We start from the raw sequence: 26,142 nt of genomic DNA on the forward strand, positions 1-26,142 counted from the left end.
GAAAAATGTCTAGGGATACAGTGGTGTGGGGCATGTGGAGGTACATTCTTTCTGGGGTGAAGGAGAAATTGTTGCATCTGGACCATCTTGTTTTCAGTTCTCTTTTTTTTCTTTCTTTCCTTCCTGTGGGTTACTTGAACATTTTGGGGAGTCCATCCCAACTTATTTATTGAGTATTATTTAGTGTATCTCTTTACATACATTTTAGCATGATTGCTTTGGGTATTACATAAAACATATGTATAGTATAACATGTATACTTACAGGAATCGATTGGTAACAGTATTTACCACTTCAAGTGAAATGGGGAAATACTCCAGTTAGATACCTTTATCTTTTCCATGTTTAAGTATCATTGTCTTAAGTATCAGGTGGGGTTAAACATCTTTGTTTCAGTCATCAAATATGATTATAAAATGCATGAAGAAAGAATAGTCTGTTGTATGTACTCATCTTTCTGTTCTTTCCATGGTCTCTTTTTCCTTTTCGATGATCTAAGTTAACTTCCTTATCGCATCTCTTTTGTTTGAAAAACAGTCTTTAGGGGTGGGTCTGCTAGTGATAGATTCATTTAGTTTTCTTTCACCTGATAATGTTTTTATTTTCTCTTCATTTCTGAAGTATAATTTCACTGGTTGTACAATTTACCAATGACATCTTTTTAAAATTATTTATTATGATTTTTTATTTTCTCAGCTCTTGAAAAATACTGTGCCACTTTCTTATGGCCTCCATGGTCACAGATGAGAATTTGCTGCCATTTTAACTGGAATTTTCTTATGTATAAATCATCTTTTTGGCTATTTTAAAGATTTTTTCTTTGTATTCAGCCTTTTGGTCTGCTTGGTTTATCTACTGCTACTGTTGCTCCCAGTGGACTCTGCTGGCACTATGCAACAGAGCCGAAACAGGTTGCTTGGCTTCTAAGTAGGGGGGGTTGGAGAGTCTGGAGGCTGCCATCCAAGTCTTCTGGCTGCCCTATGTTCCCGAGCAGATGAAAAGACTCTTGGGCTTGTGAAAACAAAGTGGTTGTCTGGATCATGGTGTTTGTTGTGGTTGGGTCCCTTCTGCCTGTTCTGCTCACTTGTCAGGTATATCTGGGAAGACCAGGAGAATCTTGAGCACATACGACTAATAGGCTTCTAGGAAAAGCCCTCTTGCTATGACTGGATCACTTTTTCTTGTTCCACAGGCCTTCCCCAATACCCTTGAGTGGGGAGGAGAACCTTTTCCTGGAAGGAGATGCTTATTGACTGGGATGCTTCCTGTAGCTGGGTCTCTTTTGTAAGCATTACCTACAGACTCTAGAATCTCTTAGCTAAAAAGTGAAGGCTCACCCCTGGCAGCAAAAGAGAGTGCTTCCCTTGGCCACTTATTTTTGGGTTCCCATTACATCTTCCCTTCCTAGTAGTGTTGGGTTCTTCTGAGGTTTTCAGGAAGATTCTCATCCAATCTGACAGAGGCATAAACTTTCCTAGCTGCCTTCTGTTGCTGGTCAGGAATGGGAAGAAGGGAAGTCTGAGTGTTCTTTATCTCTTAGTTGAAGGGATAACAAGTTGGCCTGACACCATGGTGTTTCTTCAGTCCTGAGGCTGCAAAACAGTTCGCCTGCTTCTTGCCACTGTTAAGAATTTCTTCTTAGTTTTGTCTCATGTCATTTCCAGAGTTTGTAACTGTGATTTAGCAGGATAGAGCAGGGGGGTAAAGGTCAACATCATCTTTTCAGACCAGACATTTTTTATTTAATTATTATCATTAAAAACATGTTTATTATTTCTAGTTAATTCTTACAGAATTTCAGTTGATCTCTGCCTATGATTAAAATTACATATTTGTTTAACATGTTCATAAATCAGTTCTGTGTTTAGTGTCTAGTTTATCTTATCTCATTTACCTTTTATAAATTTATTATGTCTTCATTTTACAATTGAGGAAAATTTAGGCTTAGAAATGTAACTTTCTCAATTTACTTAGCTAGTAAACAGAAGAGCAAGGATTAAAAGTCTAATTAGACTCAGTCCCGATACCATTCTCTTTTCTTGGCTTTACATAGACTCTTTTGTGAGAAAAGCACACATAATTGGGTGTTTCTTTTCTTCACATAGAAGTAATTAAATCTCCTGTGTGTGTGTGTGTGTGTGTGTTTAATAAGGTCATGGGTGACACTACTGCTGTCCATTCCCCACAGATAAAATAAATATGACATAAACTTTGCGAGGGTAGCATGTTTAACATTATTAGTGTTTTTGCTTATGCCAGTGTTATGCCTATTTTTGACGGTAGCATGACTGAGCTAGTTACTGGAGAGACTCGCATATTTTCTAGTGTGACAATACAATACAACCTATTCTTGGACATATGTGTATCTCAACGGATATGTTTATAAAAATGGGGAGTTATTTGCTAACCTAAGAGAATTATATTTCATGATTATATTTTCTTGTATCTTTTTTAGAGTCATGCTTATTATTGGTCAAGTTTAATCTAAAGTATAGTTATATACATCTAAGAACTTCTGTCATCTGATATTGATTTAAAAAGGTATAGAAGCCCCCCTGTGTATATTCCTTATTACAGGATACAAGTTCATCATTATATACCCTAGGTCTTATTTTTAGAAGGAACTGAATTCCTGAAAAAAAACATTAGTATTTAAAGGAAGCAGCATAAAAAAGGTATCTTTTTTTTCTGTACCTAAAAACAAAATATGCAGGTCTTATCGTGAGCTGCAAAATAATCTTCCAATACTATTAATAGGAAGCATTTTGAGGAATTCTCCTTCCAGCCAAGATAGGGAAATAGGGACAAATTTATCCTTCTGAGTGAAATAATTAAAAAATAAATCAAAATGTATGAAGTAATGTTTTTCAAGCCATTGAATATTAGGTAATATAGAAGAGTGATCCTTAAACACAGGAAACAAACAAGGTTAGGGGGGAAGCTCTCCAGCTACCACCTTGACAGATTTTCCAGTCTGTGGTGCAGGGAACAGGTACCTGGGGAGAGCCTGGCTGACTCTCTAGGTTGAAGTGATGTAGCTAAGATTTTAGGGAAGTCATTAAAGATAAAGTTTACAGGGCAGGGAATGGAAAGGAGAGGGATTCATAGAGAACTCCAAATATTTGCAGAAGGTCCCCTTCAGTAATGATGAGCTCACACTTGAAGTAGTGAAGACACTCCTTGAGAATGGGAAAAGAGCCACAAGAAAGGATTAAAGGAAACAGTACTCAGTACTCACATAAGACCAAAAACTGGGCCTGTTTTTACCATATATTATGGAGTTGTGGGTATAGTACATAAAAAATTCTTGCTTAGGAGTGGAAGATGCTTAGATATAGACTAAATGCTATGTCGTGCATATATTGGGGAAAAAAAAGACACAGATTAAATGCTACCCTAGACCTGCCTAACATATCTTAAAAACAAGATATGAAACAAAATGTAGGTCATAAAAATACCCTAATATTATTGTACACTTAATAACAGTGCTTCAAAATACAGAGAACAAACAATGATACATCTCCAGGGAGAAGAAGACAAATCTACAGTTACAGTTAAATATTTTCATACCACTCTCAGTATTTGATAGACCAAATAGACTAAATATCACTGAGGATGTAGCAGACTCACCAGCATTTTAATGAATTGAAATTTGCACACATTCCACCAATAAAAGAAGCTACATTCTTTTAAAGTCCACATCAAATATTTAACAGGACTTTCCTTCCTTAGTCTGAACAATAAAACATGTTTAATAAAATTTTAAAAGAATTATGCTATACAAAGTATATTCTTTGAATATAATAGAATTCAATTTAAAATTAATCTTGAATATTCCCAAAATTTTGAATATTAAATTTAAAAGAAATAAAATAATCTAGACATTGAGGAGGAAATGAAATTAAATTGGATGTTTAACTGTATAAAACTGAAAACGCTATTTATCCAAATTTGTGGGATTCCACTAAAACAATATTTAGGAGATGATTTATAACAGTAAGCACCTATATAAGAAAAGAAGAAAGGTCTCAAATCAAGAACCACAACATTCATTTAAATAAAAACAAAAACAAAAACAAACTAGAAAATGAAGAATAAATTAAACCCAAAGAAAGGAGAAATACAATAATAAAAATGAACATGGAAATTATTAAACAGAAAGCAGAAAAGTAATAGGAAAAATTACAGTAACCAGATGTTGGTTCTTTTATTTTTATTTATTTCACATAAGGAAGCATTTACTTGAGGTTCAACATGAAATCCTACAAATAAAATTCATATAAACACAAATCTATATCCAGTTATAACAGATAGCAAAAGACAACGTATAAACAAAGAAAACTAATTGGTGGCTGTATATATTTGGACACAGTTGTGTCTTGTACAACTGATCTCAGATCAACAGATGACCAATCTTCAATGCTGTCTTACAAGATGGGTTAACTTTAGAAACCCCCTGCCATTTTCTTCAATGTCCTCCTTTAGTATGGATGGTAATTGTCTTGGTGATTGCCATGCCATCCAGAGGCCTTGCCATATGTGCTCTGTTGGCCACTGTGGTCTGCATATCCCTGTCCATTCATGTCCATAGTTGTCATAGTTATATCCAGTATAAGCATGGCTGCCATAGCCACAATAGATTTAATCACCGCCATAGGCACTATTGTAATTTCCATATCCTTGATCATAATAGTTACTAAATCCTTGGTTCCAGTTGTGGTGCTTACCTCATCCATGATGCCTGGTACCACTCCTCCTGCAGGTGCAGCTCCAGCTGCCACACCACTTCCTCCTTTTTGTTGTTGTTGCTGCCTATATACCTCTTTGGGTTGTGCAACTTTGATCCACTTCGCAGAACCAATTTGATGGTCTCTGCTTTCTAATGATGTCTTTACTGACTCTGTACACGCGATAAAACAAAATCGTCTTGTCTCATGTGTTTTTGTATCCATGGGAATTCAATATTTTCAGTCTCTCTAAAGGCTTCAAAATATTCTTTAAATTGTTCTTCAGAAGTATCTGGGCTCAATCCACTCACAAAAACCCTGATGGGGGGGTTCTTTTCCTTTTAAAGCTTTGGCCTTTTGGATGTCTATCAAACTGGTCTGTCGTCCAGTTTGTGTTCCTTCAGTGCCAAAACCTTATCAATGCTAGCAGCATCTTTGAAAAGCACATATCCAAGTCTTCTTGATCTTCCAGTCACTGGGTCTGTTTTAATTGTACAGCCTACAACATCCTCAGATCAGGGAAAGATAGATCTTTCTTGCTTCTATCCCAGTTCAAGCCTCCAATAAACATTTTACTGTCATCCTGCTGATTTTTGCACGTTGATTTTGTTTTTCTCTATGTTGCTATACTTTTTCATGCCCTGCACTGAGGCGGCGCTGTCCGTCAGGGTGCTGGTGTGCAGTCCCAGTGGCATCAGCAGCGGGGGTGGAGCCTGGGATGCTGCTGGCTCTAAAATAGCCGAAGAGAACAGTTGGTTCTTTCAGGGGATCAGTAATATTGACAGATCTCTGGCGAGACTGATGAGAAAAAGAAAACACGCATGACAAATACGAGAAATGAGAAGGTTACATCACTACAGGTTGTACAGAGAGTAAAATGTTAATAAGGGGGCTATAATTAGCAATTTTATGACAGTAAGTCCAACAACATAGAAAATAGGCAAATCTAAAAGCCATTCCTAATAACTCTTAACAAATAGAAATACAAGGGAACTTCCTTAACGGAAGTTTGACAAAGGGCTTCTGTGAAAAACTTAATGCTAATGTCATGTGTAATGATTAAGACTAAATACTTTAAAGGTCAGGGAAAAAGGAAGAATGTCTGCTTTCATCGCTTGTATTTCATACTGAATTGGAAGGGCTAGCAAATGCAGTAAGAAAAAAATAAAAATAAAAGCATTCTGGCTAAGAATAAAGTAAGAAGTAAAATAGTTTTTATTTACAGAATACACCCTTGGCTAAGTAAAAACTTCAATGGAATTTAACAACAACAAAAAAAGTACTAGAACTTGTAGTTGAGAATATGGTTTCTAGATTTAAAAACAATATACTTAACAATAAGTACCCTCAAAATTTAAAATAAACTATTTACAATAGAAAGAAAGTGTGGTAAGTTGATTTCAAATATTATTTGGAAATTCAGATATCCTAATGTAGGCAAAAAGACTTTGCAAACAAAAATTTTGAGAATACACAATGTCTGATTTTAAGACTCGTTATAAACCTCTATATCCCATGTCAATATGGAACTAACATAAAGATAATAAGATTAACAGATGAATGAAAGAAAGCAGACAGTTCAGAGATATGTGAGTATATATGTATATGTTTATATACAGAGAGAGAGATAATGTACATAGAGAAAGAATATATAGGAAGAATAATCTTTTAAAACAAAAGTGTTGGGACATTTATATATCAGTATGCATAAAAAGAGTCTTAAATGCATACATTGAACAGTGTAATAAAAATAACTCAAAATGTATCATCAACATGAAAATAAGCTACACATTTTTAGATTTCTAAAAATAAAAATTAGAGAAAAACTATGTATCCTATATGTATGCCAAAGTATGATTTATTATATATATAAATATATACATATATATATATTGAACTTATTAAAAAATAAGAATGTCTTTAAAAAGATACTATTAAGGGAATTAAAAGATAAAGACTGGGAGAAAATATTTGAAAATCACATATCTGAAAAAAAGACTTCTATACAAAATTATAATTCTCAAAGCTCAATAATAAAAAATGGTGTATCAATAAAAAAATGAACAAAATATTTCTAGCAGATAACTCACCAAAGAAAATCACAGATGGCAAACAAGTCCATGAAAAGTGTTCAAAATCATTAGTCATTAGGGGAATGTAAATTAAAACTACAATATAATACCACTACCTACACATTTGAGTAGTAAAAATAGAAAAATTGGGGTGCCTGGGTGGCTCAGTCAGTTGAACAAACTGACTTCGGCTCAGGTCATGATCTCACAGTTTGTGGCTTCAAGCCCCATGTCAGGCTCTATGCTGACAGCTCAGAGCTTGGAGCCTGCTTCGGATTCTGTGTCTTCCTCTCTGCCCCTTCCCTGCTCGCACTCTGTCTGTCTCTCTCAGTCAAAAATAAATAAACATTAAAAATTATTTTTTTAAATGGACAAAAAAAAAAAAAAAACCTGATCATACCAACCATTTGCAATGATATGCAGGAACTGAAACTTTTATATCCTGTGGGTAGGAATGTAAAATGGTACAAGTTTTCTCATTTAGGAAAAAAGTTTAGAAGTTTGAAAAAAATTAATGTAAAATATAGATAGATCTACCATCATCTGTGTATTTCTAGGTATTTATCCAAACCAAATAAAAACATATGTCCCAATACACAGACTTGTGCATTACCATTCTAGTATCTTTGTAATAGTAAAACCTTAAAATAACCCAAATGTCCAAAAAAAGTTGAACGCATCAACAAACTATGATATAGCTATACATTGGAATACTACTTAGCAACAAAAAATAATTATTTACTAGTACAAAACACATTATGGGTGAATCTCAAAATAATTATTGTGAAAGAATCCTGACAAAAATCATACTCTGTGTTTGAATTCATATTAAATTAAATCAAATAGGGGCGCCTGGGTGGCTCAGTCGGTTAAGCGTCCGACTTCAGCTCAGGTCAGGATCTCGTGGTCCGTGAGTTCGAGCCCCGCGTTGGGCTCTGGGCTGATGGCTCAGAGCCTGGAGCCTGTTTCAGGTTCTGTGTCTCCCTCTCTCTGACCCTCCCCTGTTCATGCTCTGTCTCTCTCTGTCTCAAAAATAAATAAACGTTAAAAAAAAAATTAAAAAAAATAAATTAAATCAAATATATGATAAGAAATGAAAACAGATTAGTGGTTGCCTGGAAACAGGGTTTAGATGGGGAAGGGCTGGAAGGAGGAATTAAATATGCAGGAGGAACCTTTCAGCATTGATGGGTATGTTTAGTAATGGATAATGGTTTCATGGATATGCCAAAGTCATAAAATTGAACAGTTTAAATAAATGCAGGTTAGTTTTGCAGATCATAAAAACACATTCTGGTTCACTTTCAGAAAAATAGAGCCATATTTTCTCATGTCACATGTACCAACTCAAGAAAAATATTATTTGTAACACAATCTCAGTCACATACTTAATCTTACAAAGCTTCACAAGTTCTTAATCATAAGCATCTGTGTACAGGTATTTAGGTAGATAGTGTAGCTGATGTGATATGTTTATTAAGCCCTATGAGCAATGTTAACAACAATTATACTCCTCAAGCTAATAGAACATTCATGTTTGATGTTTAAATAATTTCATTATCAAGATGAATAATAGGATTGACTTTGACAACTTTGTTAATTACTGATTTTGACAGGAAGCCAACACTAATTAGAATTTCATTTTTATAAAATGAATACACTGTTTGTAATCAGCCAAACATCCCTCAATTAAGTCAGAGCTCTAATATTGCCCAAGTTGTCATTTTAATTACTCCCTAATATATGTAGAAAATAAGTATTTATGTTAATTGTAAAATATTACTTTATAAACAGACTAATTCATATGTGAATTTTTGGTAGTCTACTGCCATTTTGCTACATGTGATAGAGACATAAAAAGTATGTTTATCACTTCAGTTATATTTAAAAACTATAAGTTTCTAAGGATTAACCTTTTATAATTATTTTAGAAATAAAAATGTTTTACTCTCCTATGGGAATGGTAACATTGCAATAACTGCAACAAAACCCAAAAGTTTTCTTTGGGGTTCCTCAAGTTTGACCTGCAGGGCACAGGTTGATAGTATGTCTAAAGTGCACCCCAGCCAACTGGTAGACCATATGGTTTCTTCCTAGTTCACTTGGAATTGTTGAGTCTCATCTGTTTTTGGAGAAACTTCTCGAAGAAAGTCATTCTAGTCTGTCCTGTTTGTTCATGCGAATAGCAAGGTGACATTTCCACTCCATGAAATGACAGAATGAAAGTAGTCCCACTTGGGGGGTCCACAACGTGGTAAGTGTCCCTTTCTTTCCAGAAGTACCTTGTGTATCATTTTGTGTATCATTGAGATTGTATTCCTTGTATGGGGAACTAGGCATTAAATTTCATCCTCCTGAAAAAATAGTGATTTGCACCTTAGGGTTAGTCATAAGAATCCTTCAAGTATTTAAAATCATGGAAGACATCCAGACAGGTCAGGCTCAATTGGTTGAATTGTCTTACTTTTTGTCCAAGGTGGAGTCTGGGAGATCTTTAATACAGCCTGCTGTTTCTGAATTGATGTTTCGGACCAAGTAGAAAGGTCAATACAGACACTTAGGGAGAATGCCACCTGGCTTTCTAAGCTAAATGCTGATGGTTTATAGGGTTTATTCAGCTGAGAGTGTGGGCTACAAGGTTGAATCAATAGTACAAGTTGTTATCATTTTGCTGTTAAGGTCGTATTGGTAGTAGCTTTAGTTAAATGCCACATAAAACATTTCAAACTGATTTGGTTTGGGGCCTGTCAGTCAAATCAGAATCAGAGTGGCAGACAGTATACATGTATGGGGAAATTCTAGTGATTTGATATAGAAATGAGGGTTGGTTATTATTAGGAGATAATTCTCCCTAGATCTGTTTCATACTTGAATGACTTCTATTAAGTTGTGTTGTTTGAACTATCTTTTCAAGGATGTTTATACAGCAAACATCATTGGAAGACAGAGATAGTATCTCACTCCAGGGGAGAGGGCATAAGGATTTCTTTACTGTATAATTTGTCTTTCCATGGCAATAGTTAGGCCGGCTTGCAAACACCCCAGTTTAAGAGATTGGAGCTTTCTAAGCTTGAGGTTCCTCAGATATAATCCAAAACCTCTACATTCAGGACATCAGATGGGCCTTTTCATATTGCCTGGGGGGATGGTAGGTGGAAGGAACTGATGGTAACAGGAAGGTTAAGGTATCTATTGTGCCTTGAGTAACAGAGTTCTTTGTCTCTGACTCAGAAGTCTAATGTTTCTTGCTAACATCTATGAAACTGTGTCAGGATAACTCCTTGTTTTATAAGCAAGGTAAAAATCTCAGACATTTCACAGTTCTTGCCTCCCTTCCCTCATTTTGTAACCAAAGCATTAATTTCTGAGAATCAGATTGGTGATTCCTTGAACAAAGAGAAAAAAGTGATTGGGGCAGCAGTTATGGCTTTTTATGTTTTTTTTGCACAGTTGTTATACTACTTCATGGAAGCTTTATTTTGTAGGGACCAGAGTCTTTATATTGTCAAAGCCAAAATTCTTTGAAAAGTTTGGGGGTCCCATTTTGTGAGTAAAGTCATTCTAGTAAATAGCCATAAGTCCTTGGGGGGAGAACTGAGGGATGCATTGCAGTGTATAACTGCCATAATTTTGTCTGTTCCTTCTCCTGGACTCCTGGTTACTTCTTTAGTCAGTCAGTTTAAGTTGTGAAAACTGGTTCAGATCTGAATTGGCATAGTTTGTGACTTTAAACCAAGGTAGCTATGAATTGCCCAGGCTCTTTTCTTTTGTGTAGATTAAACAGTACCTTTTTTGGTTACTTATATGTTTTATCTCAAGGGAATTCATGGTCTCTTGACCATCCCCAAAGATTTCTAAGGATTCGTTCACCTGTTTGCTACTCAGATATTGATATTCTTTATAATAATTGCAAACAATTTGCCTCTGATAGTTAAACATCATTATTGTCTCCTTTATGTCATGCCCTGTGCTGCTCAAATGGTCAAATTTATGATAATGTATCCTACCATCAGCTCTGACATACCAAGAACATCTACCACTTTTTTCCTAATAATGCCAGTACCCTACTCACCGAAAGTGTCTGTAAGGCACTTTCCTAAAATTATAGTCAATTGGTAGGTTGATGTTGTTAATCTCTAAACCCAGGAGGTTGCTACCATATTGATAACATTTGCCAACTCCATGTTCTGACCTTTTGTTCAAATTCTTACCAGATCCACTCCTCCCCCATCAGTATATGTGGACTAAGTCCTCCAGATCACTGAAGAGATAGTATCATTCCTCCTTTAGCTGACATTGCCCTTTCTTTGTCAGGTTGTGTAGTGACCATCCTAATTGTTGATCTTATGGCTAGGAGGTGAGGCAGAGTCAAACCTGAGTGAAGCATGTTGTCTTGAAAGATAAAGAAGTAGGCTACTTCTGAAGGTCCTGTGAATGAAGGAAGCCTAGGATTTCAAGGGTTTTTTTTAGTGCATATACTTGGCTTTCTCAAACTCATGTCTCAGTCTCCTAGTCCTCCCAGATCAGGATGCTTACATTTTCATAGTGGACTTGGTGGGTTTGACAATTAATATCATTATTCAGCTTAATATTCAGCTCCATTGTTGTCCAAGTAGCTTTGTGATAGAGAGTGCCAATCTTATGTTTGCCTATAAGTAAAAAAAACACAACCCAAAGTGGGGACAATGTGGGAGTGGGAGCTTTACCTATATACTAGTGGGAATTACAGGAGATAGAGTTTGAGTTTAGACCCCTGAGGGAGGGGCCTGGTAATAAGAGTCTAAGATCAAATAGAGTTATAGCAAATAAACTTGGTTCCTTGCCAGAATTTGTTGATATCAGATTTAGGGAGGTCGGAGGGGAGGTTATTCAGATGTGGCCAGTAACTGGAGGAAGAAGGAGAAACTTCAGTGTTAACTGAGGGGAACAGTCAACTTGTCTGACACAAAGAAACACATTCTAGTAATTTTGCTGTAAAGTGAAGAGAAAGAGTAAGACAGAACTAGAGCACAGGTCTGTTACCAAATATTGGACTAGGAAGAACAAAGCAGATACCCTTCCTTTTCTGACTCTAATCTCCTCTTCTTCTTCCTTTGTGGCCTGCAGGTATAGCTTCACCCTTTCCTTCTCTTTTAGCTTCCTCGTTTCTATAGTGCTCTTTGAGGGATAAAACATGTAGCCCACAAGGTACACAGGAATAAGAAAAGGGATGGAGGTATTCTGCAGAAACTGGCTGAACCATATTGGGCAGGTAAAAGGGATTACAAGCCACTATCTCTAATCCCTATGCTTTTGCAAATACAAAATTCTTTTATCCAGATGGTATCTTGTTGATCAGGGAGGGAAAGATTGAGCATCTAGTAGTTAGTTCCACATTTGTGAACAATTGAGAAGGAGACCAACGTTAATATGTTAATCTTAATATATTAACAATGAAGAATCTATCTCAGGATCAGGGAGAATGATGACTATGAATCTTTTTATTGAAACATATTATCAGTGGAAGAAAGTAGATACAGACCACAGAAGAAAATATGTGAGAGAAGGCAGGAAACTATAAAGGAGCAGTAACTTGATTTATTATTCATTTATTAGCCAATTTGAGAGAATTAAATGGAACCAATCCATTATTTCATCAACAATAGGATGCTGATAATGGTGCTTTAAGATAAAAGAAATGTATGTTTAAACAATATTAGCAATTAAAATAAACAAAATGTTCATATACAGCCAATATAGTTAAAAGTATATTTCCTTTATTCCTTTATTGACTTTCCCTCAGGAAAAAACTAAGAACCATAAAGTCAGTAATTGTATGAACATTTCCTTTTAATGTCATGAGGGCTGTTGAATTCTTAACTGCATTGCCTTTCTGAAACATGGTGTGTAATATGGACTTAAGTGTGATTGTTTTTTTTCCTTTCTGAATGTACACAAACTAACTCCATATTATTAATTTGGGTGACTATTCTCCTAAAGCAATTCCCCCCTCCTTTTTTTTTTTTAACGAAAGCATTTCCTAATAATAGAATTCTAGAATCTGATATAGTTTAGAAAAAGAATATATGAGACTTTCAAGAAAATTGTCAACTTTCAGAAAGAAGTCTGAGTTAATTATTCTCTTTGGGAAGATACTGTCTGAATATAGAAGGAAAATAGAAATTTTGTAAACTGGTATTGGATAAACAGGAACTGACTCAAAAGAATGTGTGCCATGCAACATCACCAATACGAAATGTTTAGTGAATGCTTTACACATAGAACCTATTCTAAATGAGGCAAATACAATACAAACCTTCTCTAGAAGGAATTAATTGTTGTTGTTAAAAGATAACGTATGCTCAGTACCAAGAGCAAGGTGCCTGTGTGGCTGGAACATGGTCATCTGGGAGAGAACAGTAGAAAATGATTCCTGAAAAGAGTGTTGTGGCCAGATCATGTAGGGCATTTTGGAAAATAGTAAAGATTACCAATTTTATGTGAAGTATGAACTTTGGAGGATTGCAAGCAGTGAAGAGACACCATCAGATCTGTGTTTTGAAATGATTATTCAGACTGATGTATGGAGAAATGATTATAAGGGGAATATACTACAGAATATAAATAAGGGATACCAATATGGGGGCTATTGCATAGTTGGATATGTGATGGTGGTGGCTTGGATTAACATGACAGTACAGTTGTTGATAAATGATCAGACATGGGATATATTCTGAAGGCAGAGGACAGGATATTCTTCTGTTTTACTTTTTTTTTTTTAACATTTATTTATTTTGAGAGACAGTGGGAGGGGGGGAGGAGGGGCAGAGAGAGAGGAGAGAGAGAGAATCCCAAGCAAGCCCCATGCTGTCAGTGCAGAACCTGATGTGGGGCTTGATTGGATGCTTAGCCAAGTGAGCCACCCAGACACCACAGGATATTCTTCTGTTTTTATCTGGAGTATGAGAAAGAGCAGTCAGGATGCTTATAGGGTTTTTGGCTTAAGCAATTGCATGAATAGGATTGACATATAATGAAGTAAGAATTTAGGGATGGATCATGTTGGGTATGGGATATCAAGATTTCCATTTTGGACATGTGTACTTAGTGGAAGGATATACAGTAAAGCCTTGGATTGCGAGTAACTTGTTCTATGAGTATTCCACAAGATAAGCAACATTTCTAATAAATTTCAACTTGATAAATGAGCAATGTCTTGCAATACAAATAGTATGTGATAGCAAACATCACATGATCACAACCGAGCCAATGGTTCTTCTCTCTCACTCACTCACTGCAGGATTGTGGGTGATCATCTCCCATGCTTGAATGCTCAGTCTCAGACTGTGGTGTTTGGCAGAAACTAATGATTTTTCAGAATGTTGGAATGTGTCCACAAATGGCTCTAGTGTATTTTTTATCACTTCAAAGCACCTATGGATAGTCCTTTACTTTTCCATGCAAGAGTAAGCTTAGGAATGCTTTGCTTCATTCTAGGTCATTGGGTAGATTCCTTGTTAAAGTTGCACAAAAAGAAAAAGATTCCATTGGACCAATAGATAGCAGTGATTCCATTCGTGATAGTGAAAGTCGTCCTATACAATTACCCTCCTCTCTCTTGTCTCCCTCACACTAGCCACGAAGGTTTTCAAAGGTTAGTGCAGGTGAATTTGTTTAATTTTCTTTATATTTTGTATTTTGTTTTTATTTTATTCTTTATTAAAAAATTTTTAATGTTTATTTTTGAGAGAGCATGAGTGGGGAAGGAGCAGAGAGAGAGAGAGACACAAATCCAAAGCAAGCGCCAGGCTCTGAGCTGTCAGCACAGATGCTGATGTGGGGCTTAAACTCACAGACCACGAGATCATGACCTGAGCCAGAGTCAGAAGTTTAACTGCCACTGCCACCCAGGTGCCCCTATATTTTGTATTTTCTTTATTATTTTGTGTTATATTACAGTATTGTAATCATTTTTATATGAATATTTTTGGGTTGTGGAACAAATCATCTGAGTTTCCATTATTTCTTATGGGGAAATTTGCTTTGATATACAAGTGCTTTGGATTACAAGCACATTTCTGGAACAAATTATGCTCACAAACCAAGGTTTTACTGTATATAGTTTGGGGAAATATTTGAACCAGAGAAAAAATTGTGGCGTCATCAAGGTATATATGCCATTAGAAGTCATAGGATTAGTCCAGTGGTAGAATTATCATTGATTCCAGACAAATCATAGTTTGAGTGTAATAGTAAGAGAAGAATTTCTAGGACTAAAACCTAAGACACTACACATTGAAAAGTTGGTCTAAAAGGGAAGTAGAGTCAGAGGCAAGCGTGAGAGGAGAAGACCACAGGAAGCCCAGTGTAAACCCTATAAGTCTCTGTTAAATGTTGCCTCCTTTTTCTTCCAATCATTTTTACAATGTTAGTTATGTGTTTATTTCCCTGTTTATATTATTAATGTCTTTATTAGAATGTAAATTCTTTGATAAATTGCTCATCACTTTATATCTAATCCATGCCATGGCGTCCACCATACCTAGGTGCTAAAAAAATATTTGATGGTTAAATAATTACTTTGTAACGTTATCCACGAAATACTCTTTTTTAATGTTTATTTTTGAGAGAGAGAGAGAGCATGAGGGGGGAAGGACAGAGAGTGAGGGAGACAGAGAATCCAAAGCAGGCTCTGCACTGTCTGAGCCGAAGTCAGACACTCAACTGACTGAGCCACCCGGGTGACCTCATGAAATATTCTTTCAGTGAGTAATATGAATGATAAAAAGTATTTTACTTCATAGAGGTTTTTATTGATTTTTTCTGTGAATATCAATATATTGAAATCCAAATATTTTATTGTACTTCTATTGCTTTCCTCAGATTATACATCTTTTTAGTATTTATAATTTTATGTATATTTACTATTTTCCATAGATAATTTCATTTTAAAATTTACACACAGAAATATTATATTAAGGGTCTATAAATACTGTCATACATTTAAAAAAATATATTTTATGGGCTCACTTGGTGAAGTGTCCAACTCTTGATTTCAGCTCAAGTCATGAACTCATGGTTTGTGAGATCGAGCCCTATGCTGGACTGTCCTGACAGCATGGAGCCTACTTGGGATTCTCTGTCTCTCTTTTTCTCTGTCTCTTGCCCCGCTCATGCTCACTCTTTTTCTCTCTCAAAAAAAATTAATTAATAAATAATTTTATTTTATATTTATTCCTTTAATGTATCTGGAGTACATCCTGAAGAAAATTGTGATGTGAAGAGGAAAATATATTTTTTTCCTGTCAAGAAAATAACTCTAGCACCTTTTATTTAATACTTCTTCCTTTCAAGATAAGCATAAGGCATTATTTTAGAAATCCATTCTAGTAAAACTTACTTATAGAAAAATGTGTAAGTCATAATGCGTAAGTTGTATGATTTTCCACATACATGAACATGCTCATACAACCAAGACTCAATTGTAACCAAATTCTGTTGATCTGTCTATAGATTCATGATGTTTCTATTTGCCTCATTTAAAAAACGTTTTGTATATTAAAAATGTGATTTTAAAATGTAGATGGAGGTGTATGTGATCTAAAATGCATTGATTGGCAGAATCCAAGAAACTGGTCTTGCATCCCCATCACTCTTTCACCCCAAAGTAACACTGACATCCCTACCTCACCCACCATAGTGTTGCATTTTTAAAATAAATTAAATAATGCAGGACACGTTTACATTTCTTAACTTTTTACCCCCTCAGTATTATGTTTGTGAGATCCATTCCTGTTACATGGCAATGGTTCATTCATTCTCATTGCTCGGTCTGTGGTACTCTTGTGTATCATGTTATAAGCATTCATTTTTCTGTTAGTAACCATCCAGATTTTTATTATATTTCAGTCTTTATGATAATAAAAATTCAGTGTTTCATTGGACAAGTTTTTGTATTTCTGTTATGTATATGTGTAGGAATGTGTTGTCTACTTAGTTTCAGTAGTTATGGCCAAATAATTTTCCAAAGATGTGTATCAGGTTAAAATTTTACCATCAGTAAATAAGGGTTATACTTGCTCCATATTTTGCTTTTTGAGCAATTTTGGTTGGTTTGAGCAATATTTTGCTGTGGTTTCATTTCTATTTCCTTGATTACCAATAAGTTGAACAATTTGCCATATGTTTATCTGTTATTCAAATATCCTCTTTTTTGAAATGAGTATTCAAATCATTCACCTATTTTTCCATTGTGTTTGTCTTTTTGTTATTAATATGTAAGGAATATATATTATATGTTACTATTTAACTATTCTATTATAGCCCAGTTTATCAATTCCTTTTTTACCCTTTATATTGAGTAATTTTTGTTTCCTAATTTAAAATCTTGATTTACTCCTAAGGTCATAAATATATCCTCCTCTGTGTTCTTTTATAAACTTCATTGTCTTAACTTTCACATTTAGATTTACAATCCATCTAAAGTTAATATTACGTGATATATAATCAGTTGGTGTGTATATATATATATATATATATATAAAATCAATCTCCAATTGACCTTGCATCATTTATTAAAAAGACTATTTTTTTCCCTGTAGCAATTAAGTGGCTCCTTTTTATAATTCAGATAAAAATCTGTCTCCATGGGCATCTGGGTGGTTCAGCCAGTTAAGTGTCTGAATCTTGATTTTGGTTTAGGTCATGATCTCACAGAGAATTCATGCCCCATGTAAGGCTCCACCCTGAGAGTGTGGAGCCTGCTTGGGATTCTCTCTCCCTCACTCTCTGCCCCTCCTCTCCTCAGTCTCTCTCTCTCTCTCTCTCTCTCTCTCTCTCTTTCTCTCTCTCTCAAAATAAATAAATAAACTTAAAAAAAATCTTTTAAAAAAAGTCTGTCTCCAGATTATCTATTTTTTTCCTGTGTTCTATTTATCTGGCGGTATCACTGTATTCTAACCAGTGTAACTTTATAATGTTATGATACCCGGTAGTGTAAGTTTTCCAGTTTGGTTCTTCTTCCGGTTTGTTCTAGCTGATGTAGGTTATTCATGTTGGCATACACATTAAAAAAATAGCATTTCAACTTAAAAATACTGTACTTTCTATTGTGATTTTGATGAATCTATACATAGAATTTGAGGTGAATTGACATCTTTATAATATTGACTCTCTAATTTATATCACGGGGTATCCCTTCATTTATTATGTCATCTTTAATTTCTCTCAGTTAAGTTTTATAGTGTTCAATGTAGGATTATTACACATCTTGCTTTTATTTATTTTTATATTTTATATTACAAGCTATTATAATAGTTCTTTAATGCAAATGCTCACATGGTTTTTGTGTGCTCAAAAATATTATTTTACTTTGACTTTGAAAAATATTTTAGTGGAATATGACCCTTTTGATTGACAGTCAGCACTTTAGGATGAAAATTTAAAACCCATCTACTGCATTCTTAACTTTTGTTATTGTATTTTTCACTTCCAGAAATTATCTTTGACTTTTTTATGAATCCCAATTCTTTGGAGAAGTGCTCTAAATTTTTATCTATTTTGTCAATCTTATTTTTTGTTAACTAGAACTTATTAAGCATAGAACCTTAAAAGTCTTTGATAATTTTAATATATGGATCATCTGTAGGTAAACTTCTGTTGACATTTTTTGTTACCCTCATTTGTGTCATGCTTAGTTTGCTTGGCAAAATTTTTATTAAAAGCCAGACTTTGTGACAAAAAAAATTATAAAAATTCTAGATGATGTAAATGCCTCTAGAGAGAGATCACTCTTTTCTTTGCAAAATGGGTAATGCAGGGATTGAGCTGAGTTTAACCCAATTTCCAGTTTTAGACACTTACTATTTACTCCTGCTTGCATTTTACATTGTGGTCTCACCCGCCCAGCAGTTTCATAAGTTGTTGTATTTATCAGGGACCCACCAGCCTGGCAAGATAAGAATAAAACTTGTCTTCTCAACACCTCAGGGCTTCAGAAAACTATGATAATTTACAGAAAATCTCTGCCTTGCATTTTAGTCTCCACTCTATACTGCTTGAAAATTCCATAATAATTTTGGCAGAACATCTGGTACATTTTTGACCTCAGTTCTCCATTTTTGTTTCACTAGAGTCCTCAGCCTTTAAGTCTCTAATTTTTTTTTTTTTTTTTCTGCTCAACTAATGTAAAACTGTCAGTGCTGTGCCCAGCCCACACCTACAACTTCCGATTTGCCTGGAATCAGCAAATATCCTGTAAGACAATATTGATGCAGTATGATGGCCTCCTTTTTGAGAGATTTCTCATGTCTGTGATTTTTTTTTTCTGCTAAAGTCGAATTGCCTCATCAATTTACCTGTGTCTTCAAACACGGTTTTTGTTATATTTTCTTTTGTATTTTATGTAGATTTTCTAGTTGAGTATCTCTCAAAAGAGACTCATTCTCACTATGTGATATATTCTTTTTTTTTTTAATGTTTGTTTATTTTTGAGAGAGACAGAGAGACAGAGCATTAGCAGGGGAGGGGCAGAGAGAGAGGGAGACACAGAATCAGAAGCAGGCTCCAAGCTGTCAGCACAGAGCCAGACACGGGGCTCAAACTCATGAACTGTGAGATCATGACCTGAGCTCAAGTCAGACGCTTAACCCACTGAGCCACCCAGGCACCCCACCAGGTGATATATTCTTAAATCTCAAAATCAAGAGAATAAATTCTATAGATCTTGGTCTGAAGACGTGCATGCACACACAAACGCTCTGAAAAAAAAAAAAAAATATATATATATATATATGTATATACACACACACACACACACACACACGCACACAATTATTACAATGATTACTGTTCATCAGGAATATAGTCAACGGTATTGCAATAGTGTATGGAGACAGGTGGTAGTTACCATCTGAGCATAGCATAACCTATAGACTTGTGGAATCATCATGCTGTACACCTGAAACTAACGTAACATTAAGTATCAACTATGATTAAAAAAATGAGTGCTGTTCACTTTTAATCTATAGGTAGTCTTATTTTTTATTTTAATTTTGTTATGTCCCTATAGTTTCAAAAATTTCAGACAATGAAAATGGAAAACTATCCTTAGCAGAAGTAAACTTAAATTGAAAAGGAATATGATTTATTAATGAGATATGTGTGGGTGCTATTTGGAGTTTTTAGATTATTCTTTTATAATTCAATAACAAAATGTATTTAGTGATAAACATTGTGTTTTGATCTATCAAAAATAAATTTAAATATTATAACATTAGGGATAGTGATAACTGTCATTTATTTATTTTTCATAAACAGGGTTTTTATTATTATTAGAGTAAGCATGGTCTTCTAAAGACCATGTTGGTTATCTTTGGTTTTCCTGGGGGTGGGGGGAAGAACTCTGTGCCTCTGCTACTGTTATCTAATAGATTTTTACCTATGAACAGTTGAATGAGTTACAAGATTGCTTTTTAAATAATACATGAGCTTGAACCCTATGATAACATTTTCAGAGGATAATTATTTGCTAGAAAAATGTATTTGAGAGCATGTAAGAATCTTGTGAATCCTTTCAATCACTTTAAGTGCATATCTAAAAAGCTTCCAAATTAAATATACAATGCTGGCTGATGTTCACTTGTTGTTATTTTAACTCACACTGACAGTTATATACTACCTCTGTGTATATACTGTTTATATATGTGTTGATATACATGTATTATATACATGACTATATACCTTGTGGCTGTTTCTGTGATGCGAACATCAACATCAAGCAGTATGTATTCAGAATATTTAGTTTAGGTGGATTATTTTAAAGCTGTTTTTGTTTGAGAGAAATTTAAACTGTATTCTGCATTCTAAATGTCTTTAGAAGTTTCAACATTTGATGGAATTAAACACACAATTAAAAAATATGATTTAGCTTGTTTTGAAGTGTGGGGTTTATAAATATTGTTACCAAGGTGATGATTTCATTTAATGAAAACATCCCTTGACAGAATCAGATTTGGGACATGAAAAAGTTCAGTTAATAATAGTTTATGTAATGGATGAACAACAGAAGTTAACCTTTTCTTATTAGGAGGTATTTATTTATTTACTGACTTAGTTACTTACTTACTGAGATGAGAGAGTAGCTTTAATGGATTCCCCAAATGCATAATAGCCAGAGAAGCAAATCGGGTCATGATAAATAAATGAGGATTCTGGTACACTTCATTTTTAAAAGGTGTAAGTATTTCCTTATCTAGGGGAAAGGTAGCTGGCAATGGGTATTTGGGGAAGATATTATTCCATTATTATCACAATTAAAGGCTGAACAGTGTAATGGGTAAGAATCTAACATCAGGAGTGAGATTGCCTTGGCTTATATCCCAGCTATACCATTAACTAACTGCATGGTTTTGAGAAAGTTACTGTGTCTCACTTTCCTCATCTTTATAGTTGAGGAAATAATAATATTAATAAATAGGGTAAGTGTTGAGGTTTAATTATTGTTTGCGAGATGCTTTGAACAGCACTGTTATTATCATGGAGATCAAATATTGAAATAATTTCTGAGAAAAACAGGTAATATATTCACATTCACATTTTATTTGAAAGAGATAAACTTTCTTTAATGTATTATTCTTACGACCAAAAATACATTTTGGAAAAGGTGCTGAAAACAAACGTGTAATAGCCCACATTATCAGAGTTTGCCTTTTGAAATGTTGAGGATCAATCATATTGTTGAGACTTTATTTTTCTTTGCCCAATTAGTATTTTACATGTGGTATTTTTCTATCACGGGAGTTCATGTTTTTTAGCATAGGATATAAGTAGGATAGCTATTTGCCATTTTTTTACAATGAGAAATTCAAGCAGTCTTCTGTAATCTTTAGATCTATCTGCATCAATCTTTGGTAGTTTTTTATTCCTTTCATACTAAGATATTCCATGATAATCTTATACTTTCTCTGCTCCACCTCTGGGATCTTCAATTTCTCTAAGAAGCTTTGCTTCCTATAACTAGGGTATGCTATTTAGAAAACATCTGGGTATTGATATTTTCATTGCTCCCAGGCTGTCATTGCTTCTAAGTACCCTCAGCAAACATGTGTTGATATCTATCTTATCTATCAACCCACCCGCTTACCTACCTGTATGTGGGTATTAAAAACCATAGACAGACATTAGAATCCTCCAATTCTAATCTAATTAGCACAAGGCTCTTCTAGCATCTCTTTAAAAATATTTGTAATTTCCTTTTCCAACAGAAAGAAACAAATCTCCCATTTCCTACATTTATCATTTGCTTAATCTTCAAATACAAATGAAGTACTTGATTCAGACTCACTAATCCACATCACTATGGAAAATGAACCTACTATCAAGAGTTCAACATGGGTTTATAGTTCTTTGATTTTTTAGCAGGAAGCACGAACACTTTTAAAGTGTCTGCGTGAGGGGCGCCTGGGTGGCTCAGTCGGTTGAGCGTCCGACTTCGGCTCAGGTCATGATCGCGCGGCTCGTGAGTTCGAGCCCCGCGTCGGGCTCTGTGCTGACTGCTCAGAGCCTGGAGCCTGTTTCAGATTCTGTGTCTCCCTCTCTCTCTGACCCTCCCCCGTTCATGCTCTGTCTCTCTCTGTCTCAGAAATGAATAAATGTTAAAAAAAAAATTAAAGTGTCTGCGTGATATTTGCTGATATGTTGGGGAAAGCAAGACTAATTCAATGTAAATGGAAAGGAAACCTCATAAGTACATGGATATAGAGAACAGTGATGCATGGGTATGGGTATTATTTTAACAGTCCATCACATTGTGTCACTGGACCCAAATGACTCCTAACCCTTCACATTTAATGTATACTCACTTATAAGGTCCCCCAAGTCTTATCTAATCATGGATTCAGGATTATAATCCATTATTTTGTGAGCATATCAAGTCTGTATGTACACAATGTACGTCCTCTTCTTTCAAAGTTCTCTGAAACAAAAAGACAAGTTATCCAGCCTGCATACTGTTTCCAAATGGTTACACTCTGTGGTAGGCAGAATTCTAAGATGCCCCCCAGATTCCTCCTCCTAGTGTACATGCCCTGAATAGTTGTTTCTCTTTCTGTGGGGATGGGACCAGAGAATATGATGGTCTTTCATAGGATTAGATTACTGATCACTTCACTTTCAGTTAATCAAAGGGGTGATTACCCTGAGTGGTCCTGATCTGAACAGGTGAGTCTTTTAAAAGAAGGTGAAGCATCAGACACATGCTTCTTTTGATTTAGAAGGAAACACACTACCAGTTCGTAGAGAAAACCATGTGGCAGGGATGATAGGTGTTCTCCAGTAGTTGAGGTCCTTCGTCCTGCAACCAGAAACTGAATTCTGCCAACAGTAATCTTGGAAGAGTTACTTGAGTCTCGGAAGAGATGATGGGTCTGCTCAATACCTGGAATTGAGCCTGGTGAGACTCTGAACAGGGAACGTGGCAAATTGTTGGTACCCAGACTCCTAACCCATAGACATTGTGAGATAATAAATTTACGTTCTGTTAAGGCGATGGTTTGTGGTAATTTATACTGCAGCAATAGAAAACGAATGTGTGCTCCCATTTAAAACAATAGAGAGGAAGAGCTTGTTCAGAGAAATTGTGAAAGTCAGGCACATGTCTCCGGTTTTCTTATCCTAACAGCAGGGAATGGTCTCTGATTTGGGCCCCAGTTTTGCTCCCTAGGAGCACTTTCTTAGCCTGGCTTTCTCTGTAGTTCTTGGCTCTACCCTTTAGACTGTCCATCCTTTTTCAAAAGAAATGGTTCATGTTTGCAGCAAAGCAACCCTCCTGCGGTGTCTGTTTCAGAAATGGGGCCAAGAGACCTCATTTAATTTCGAATTTCCTCAGCCCCTGCTTCTCAGTCCAAGCTGGCAGGGTTTTTAATAGTACCCTTATTTAAATAACTTTGTGAGTTTCCTATGACATTTTGGAAGGCTTACTCCCTGCCCCAAAAGTCACATTAATTTCATGACAAACTTCTCTCTACCTTAGGGGTGTCAGGCAACTATGTAACAATATTCATATGATTTTTTGAATTCCATTTTTGTCAAGCTGATAAGATCTATTAGGCACAGCTTAAATCTCTCTGAGATCTTTAGAAAAGCCTTTGCTACTATATCTTTGCTTTGATCTTTACCTTGAGGCCACTTATTGCTTCAGAATCTTTGCCAGACCCAGAGACTTGAGATGGAAAAGCTTTATTTTCCAAACCAGCTGGTCGTGACGCCTCCATTTTTTCCCTCCAAATTGACCTTGCAACATGAATGATTCATTTTTATCTCTTCTCTTTGTTCTCATACCTTATCCTACCCAGCTAAAAGAAGCCAGCAGCTATTTTGCAAATGTGGCTAGAACATGTCCTTAGCCAGATCCTCTAGCTCCTTAGGTACAGTTACTGTCTTTCCAGGAACTTTCATGTTGCCCGCTTGTTCTGTCTCTACACATTTGGGTCCCCAGTATCCCATCCTCCACAGCAGTTTCCTCACCACTTTTACAGACACAGTAGCAGTTTGTTTGATGTTCCTCCAGGCTTGACATTAGGCCTCTCCCTGCTGTTCCTCCTCTAGTACCAGCCTCTCCTGCTGCTGATGGTCGCAAAGACAAAGCAGTATTTTAGGTTTTTGTTATGACGGTGCTCCATTTCAAGGTACTATTTCTATACAGTCTATAATTGTACACACACACACACACACCTCCAGAACCAGAGGCTTAACACACCAACAATATTTTTTCTCATAATTCTGTGGCTCTGCAGTTTGGGCTGGATTCAACTGGATGTTTCTACTACTGTTTTCTACTGGAGGTACTCGTGTGACTGGTCATTCAGTTGGGGCTGGATGTACTCACAGAACATTAGGTGGTTACTGTTGATTGTCATCTGGGCTGCATGTCTACAGCTTATTACCTGGACTTCACACATTAGAAATAATACAAGAAGCCCCAGTGAGAGGTGTGTGTGTGTGTGTGTGTGTGTGTGTGTGTGTGTGTGTGTGTGTCTGCTTTTGTTACTTTTGCTCTTGTCCTATTAGACAAAGCAAGCCCCATGGCCAAACCCAGAATCAATGTAGAGTTGACTACAGAGGACATATATGCATATGTATATGCATATATATGTAATACATACAGAAAGGTTCGTTGGGTGTCATTACTCTGATACCTTTCAGTTTGTTGATAGGTCCTATAATTTTAAAACTATGGGTTAAAACCCTAACCCTGTGACTCCCCCAAGCCCCAAATGCCACAGTTACTTAAAATTTTGGGTACCATGCCTGGGTTTGCTGTGTGCATTTTTCAGTGTACATTGGATCATCTGGTTACCTACGTGGTCATCTGGGGCGCCTGGGTGGCTCAGTCGGTTAAACGTCCGACTTGGACTCAGGTCTCCATCTCTCGGTCTGTGAGTTCGAGCCCCGCGTCGGGCTCTGGGCTGATGGCTCGGAGCCTGGAGCCTGCTTGGGATTCTGTGTCTCCCTCTCTCTCTGCCCCTCCCCCGTTCATGCTCTGTCTCTCTCTGTCTCAAAAATAAATAAACGTTAAAAAAAATAAAATTATTTCTCCTAAATCTCAGAGTCTGGTATGAATTTTTTTCTGCCTTATTACTGTATTATTTATATTTCTTGGTTCCACTTGAATTTCCAGAGGTTCTCTTTATAGAACATTCACCTTCCATCCTGTCCTGATATCCTTTTTCTGTTCCCCTCGGGGAGAAAGCGCTTTCTTCTCTAAAGAAGAGGCAATGTCATCTTTAAGTTATAATGATGACTGTGGATGAGCTCTTTCCTCAAGTAAGTTATATTGCAATTAGAAAGGAAGATTTCTGAACAACTTAATCTTATACTAACCCTAATTTAATTTAGGAGAGTATGGTTTTGAAGAAGTAAGCTTGAAAGAATTTTCTCTTTCTGCCCTGATTTCTTAGTAAAAAACCCATGGCATAATTATGATTTTTTCCTTAAATCTGTTATACTAGCTCATGATTTGAATGTATTTTTTAACTGACTCAGGATACAGAAATCATTTTTTTAATAGTATAGACATTAGAATATAATCCCTGAAACTTAAATAGCTATCCTCTTTCACCCTGAGTGAAGATGACAACATAAAAAAGGAGAAAATAAAAAGAAGATTAAAAAAAGAAAGAAAGAAAAGAAAATCCTATTGACTTTTGAGTCATTAGTTCTGGTAAATTCTGTTACTCTTTTTTTTTTGTCTACATATATTTACTAATGATTATCCTCCTTTTATACATACTTAGGGATATTTTTTCTCTGTCACTTGCAACTAGCACTATACTTGATTGATATAAAACCCTAATTAAAGCATTGAT

At 35.6% G+C, this 26,142-nt stretch overlaps 1 pseudogene; it reads right to left on the bottom strand.

Moving 5' to 3' along the window:
- Positions 1-4,444: 4,444 nt before the first annotated feature.
- On the bottom strand, positions 4,445-24,048 carry LOC109276676 (heterogeneous nuclear ribonucleoprotein D-like; annotated as a pseudogene).
- Between the last annotated feature and the right edge of the window lie 2,094 nt (positions 24,049-26,142).

This window comes from Panthera pardus, unplaced genomic scaffold (genome assembly GCF_024362965.1).
Source record: "Panthera pardus isolate Hobbes unplaced genomic scaffold, ASM2436296v1 HiC_scaffold_21, whole genome shotgun sequence".
NCBI lineage: Eukaryota > Metazoa > Chordata > Mammalia > Carnivora > Felidae > Panthera > Panthera pardus.